The following is a 4,850-nucleotide window of genomic DNA, read 5'->3' on the forward strand; positions in this document are numbered from 1 at the left end:
AAGCTCCCGTTTGCAAAAAACCGAAGTGCAATACAAATATGTACAGAACTGAGAGGATGTCCGCGATGTGTCACATGAGCAATATTAGGCCTGAGGATGTTATCCAAATAAATTATGGATTGTGCTGAAAAACTGTAACGTTCACACAGAAAATCATCAGGAAATGATAAAATGCGCGCAATCACTCTCTCCCGGCGGAGAGCTCTGCAGAGAATTTGGGCTTCAACATCTACTGGCTCTTCAAGGAAGGGGCACGCCATGTCCGACACTTCCTACAGTCAGGTTTCCGACAAAGAGGCGGAGAGAGTCGGGGTTAGTAGAAGTAAACCTGCTAGGGGGCAGGTTAGCTTCACGGAGTGTGTCATCATAGTAACTCACTCAGGATTAATCTAAACTCACTTTGTGAAACTGAAAACCCAGAGTTTTCGTTAACTCACGGTATGCTTACTCAGAGTTTGCACTAAACCGGCTTCCTGAAATAGGGCCCAGGTCCTCAACCGTACTCCATCAATGTCTTCTGAAGATGTTTCAGAACAAAAGTGGAGCACATAATAGCAAACACTGAACACACAACTCCCCTGTCTGCTAAGAGCATGTCTTCCTTTTTTATACCACCATCAGTGACATGAAAAAAGATTCAAACAAATCTGCGATGGTATTTTCAGATCAAGTTAGCCAATTAGTCATCACAGTGGACTTAATGCAGTCCACAATTCCTTAGGAGGTACCAAACATGAATTTAAACCAGCATGCAATTTAATTAAATAACACACCCCTCCCTCTCGGAGCTTCAGTAACACCAATTTGCATCAAAATCTTGATTAAATCAAAATTCAAGAATCGTCTTAACTGTCTGAGTTAGGTTCAGTCTTCACAGTCACTGGAAGCTCTAATCTTACCGACGTACAGGTTCCAGACCACAACTGAGGCAGCAAATAGTGATGGGTCGGTCGCGAACAAAATGGCTCCTAGAGCCGGATCTTTGAAGTGAACGATGCGAGCCGGTACAGAGAAAGGTACAGTAAAGAAAATGAGTGGCACCAAGAAAAGAAGCAAAGTCTGGAGCCATTTCAATCTTTTTGTCAAAACAAAGGCAGAGTGTAGAGTCTACAAGAAAAGGATATCATATAGAGCCGGCTCCACAAACAACATGCACAGGCACCTAAGAACTGTCCACCCATCAGTGCAATGGGAAGATAAAACGCAGTCAGTTGAGTGTGATATTATTATTTCTAAATGCCAACCTTTCCCTTAATTAAAGATCTGGGCGTTCTTTTTTTCACCCTTTTTTCCATATTTTAGTTTATATTTTACTGTGTTGTGGTTTGCAGTGTTTTGTGTTGTTTCACTTTAAATTTGTTTAAAAGGAAAAAGCTGAAAATTTAAGTAGTTAAAAGTTGAAATGTATGAAATGTAAATAGTTGGTTTTTGTATTTTATAATTTATTTATTTCATTTTTTGTGGAGTGAATAAATAAAAGAATATTTACAGTGGCCCCTAGAGACAAAGCACGTACAAACTCCAAAACACAACAGAAGTGCTCCAGGATGCTAAGGGCCGTGTTGAGCTTTTGTTACCTAGTGGCTACACAAGCCAGCAAGTACCAACAATCGGATTGGGTGTGTGGTAGTAACAGGTAAATGAAGTTTGTTTGTTTTTTCAATTATTTGAAAAAAAAAAATATATATATATATATAGTTTTTTAAAAACAAAAACAATAGACATATGCATTCGATTAGTGTAATTTAAGTGATCTAGGTAGCTCTGTATCAGAAGTTCAGTTAACGCTAGAAATGTGCTTTGGAATTTCTAAGTGCTTTGGAGTTTGTACGCGTTTCGTCTCTAGGGTTCCCCATAAGTATTTATATATAAACATACATAAAGAAAACCACGTTTTTTACATTACTATTTCCTTTTGTGCATACTTTTATATTGTTGTTGATAATTAATTAAAGCAACAAATCAACCTGAAGAGCCGGTTCGGAGCCGAAAGAGCCGGCTCTTTTTAGTGAGCCGAGTCGAAAGAGCCGGTTCTCTAAAAAGAGCCGGAAATCCCATCACTAGCAGCAAATCCAAAAGTGCTTTTCTCCACAGAACCAAACTAGGCCGGTCCTAAAAAGAAGTAACTAACAGGTGTTATACTAATTCATGTTTATCATTTTATTACACCATGCAGGCTGCACTTCATTTACCTCAGTGGCAATATAGTGAATTAGACATGTGTAATTAATCTCGTTTGACGTATAGATAGGTGGTCTTGTTATGTATTTAACCCATGTAGAAATTCTCTGCCCACTCACAATTTGAAAATTGTGAAAATTTGTTTATGCTTTATTTTTATTTATTCCTTCTATTGTCTAATATAACTTTGACCCGTGTCCACCAGGGGTGGTGAGTGACCTGGATGGACCCAGATAGCACTTTAGCTCAGTCCTACCACTAGTTGATACTAACTTACTTATATTTTTTCTCAAGTGAATTTAGTAATTCACGTAGCAAAAGTCCCTGTCCTTGAGATCGTCACTGTCTCCTCTGGCAGAGCTTCGACACCATTCAGAGGGAGACTGGGAACATTGAGTCTAAATGGACCATGTTCAGCACCTTCATTGCTTTTTTTTTTTTTTTTGCCTGTCCCGTTTGGCTCTTTTGCCATCAGAATTATTGTCTAAAGGCAAAGAAAGATGCCCACGGATTTACTTTACCAAATTGACCATCCCAGCCTTGCCATAATGGTCCATTTGATTCACCTTTTATTGTTTATTTTATTTTCACTTGCTGAATACGGGACGGAGGGAAGAGAAACAGCTGAGAAGAGGGACGGGGGAGAAGGGCAAAAAACAAAAACCAACAGAATGGGCAGCAAAAAAAAAAAGAAAAAAAGAAAAAGAAAAATGCATATATCGATCACCTGTTGAGAAAGAAAAAAGAAAACAAGCAGAAGAAAACAAGTGTAATAGAATAAACAACATCACAATGATATATGGGAATATGACAGTAAATACTAAATATTAAACATTATTGTGCAGCACATAAGATCAACAGAACACAGTGTGCTTTGAGGTAGGAGCCAAAAAGGGTGTAGTTTGTGGGTGTGATCACCCGTGTGTACACCTGTGAGCATGGACGCGCTTGTTTTTAAAAGGTTCCTTCATGTAATGATCTGCTAGAGGGTGTGGGGGGGCCACAGCCCCGTCCTCCAGGGCATGAAGCAGGTATGGAGGAGATCAAAACTCCAGACATCCAGAGGCCCGCAGAACACAAGAGACCAAGGAAGACCCACAGAGGGGCAGCCGCGCCACTGTCCCAGAAAGAGCTGAGGAGAGTCCCAGATGAGGGCTCACTCAGCAGCCGCGGAGCAGAAGCCAGGGGGAGTTGCAGTGACGCGCCCGTGAGCTCCGCCGGCAGCCAGCCGTGCCTGAGTGACCGAGCCCCAGGCCGAGAGGCCGGTGGCACCCCACCTCCGAAGTGGCCCGAGCGAGCCCCAGGCTCCAGGCCCCGATAAGCGGCTGCCAAGGAGTGAGCCGGTGTGTACCTGGACGCCCACCCCCGGACACAAAGAACCACCAACGCACCGATGTCTGAGGGAGTCCGCCACTGGCAGGGGAAGTGGGGGTGGGGGGAGATAGGCCTCCAAACCTTGGAGGGCCTAAGATGTCCCCAGAGAGGTGGCGTCTGATACCCAACCTGACATATAGACACAGACATACAGGCACACACAGACACAAACATCCATTCCCACCCTCATGCTCTCATATGCACTTACTCCACACTCAACCAACGTGGAGACAGACATAAAGAGACGCTGTACAAACGATCACACTCCCCAAGCATACTCTACGAACCGGGTCTAGGTACCCTTGCCCCTGGAGGGGGGAACTGCACCCAGACCCAGGTGGTGTTACCCTTTTCCCTGCGGTGGGGAGAGGCAGACCGCACCTTCATTGCTGAGGCTGCACCACTGAGCTGGGGTCCGTGTCGTGGTGGTAAACCCCTGTTGTGACTGTGGTTTTACATCTCCTATAAATACTACAAGATTTTTATTCTATTGTATATAGTATTTTATTTTATTCTAGTCTATTGTGTACAGTACCTTATTCTTATTCTTATTCTTATTCTTAACATCTTATCCTATTCCAGTGTTTTCTAATTTTTGCTGTGTAACTTTCTGCTGTAACAAAAGAAATTTCCCACATGTGGGACTCGTAAAGGTTATCTTATCTGATGTTATCTCTTATCTTATCACCCAGGACTGACCTGATGTATTAAATGCACTGAAAAAGTAAAAAAAAAAACAAAAAAACATGACCCTCACAGTGCTCACCAGCTGGCCCAGATGGGCGTAGGCACGATTGAGCAGTTATATCATGGCGTCCTCAGCCTCGAGGTGGGGCTGGTAACAAACTGAAGGAGATCCTGATGTGGCCTAACTATAGGGCGGAGCTGGTTGAGGATGAGTCTTTCCAGGCTCTAAATGTATGTAGTTTATTTATATTAATGTATTTGTATATTGTTATTTCACTTCCACTTCATGGACCGTACCAGAGAAATCAGGAGACCCTCGTTTATTAAAAAGATTTTATATAATTATTTTTAGAGTGACTATAATCAATGAAGGGATTATTCTTTGTTCTGTAAAATGATTAATGCTGGATCAAACTAAAGGGTTTTCCAATAAATCAAACTTAAATCAAAGTATTTTCTTCTTTCTTTATTCCAGGATATCACTAATAATCTCATGGCAAAATTGCAGTTTTCTGCAAAGTACCAGACTTTATGTTGGACTGGACTGACCTGATGAGGGCAGTATTACGCCCTTGATACCTATAAAAGAGCAATAAAAGAAGAATAGC

Source organism: Astatotilapia calliptera, chromosome 18, assembly GCF_900246225.1.
Source record: "Astatotilapia calliptera chromosome 18, fAstCal1.2, whole genome shotgun sequence".
In the NCBI taxonomy this organism is placed as follows: Eukaryota; Metazoa; Chordata; class Actinopteri; order Cichliformes; family Cichlidae; genus Astatotilapia; species Astatotilapia calliptera.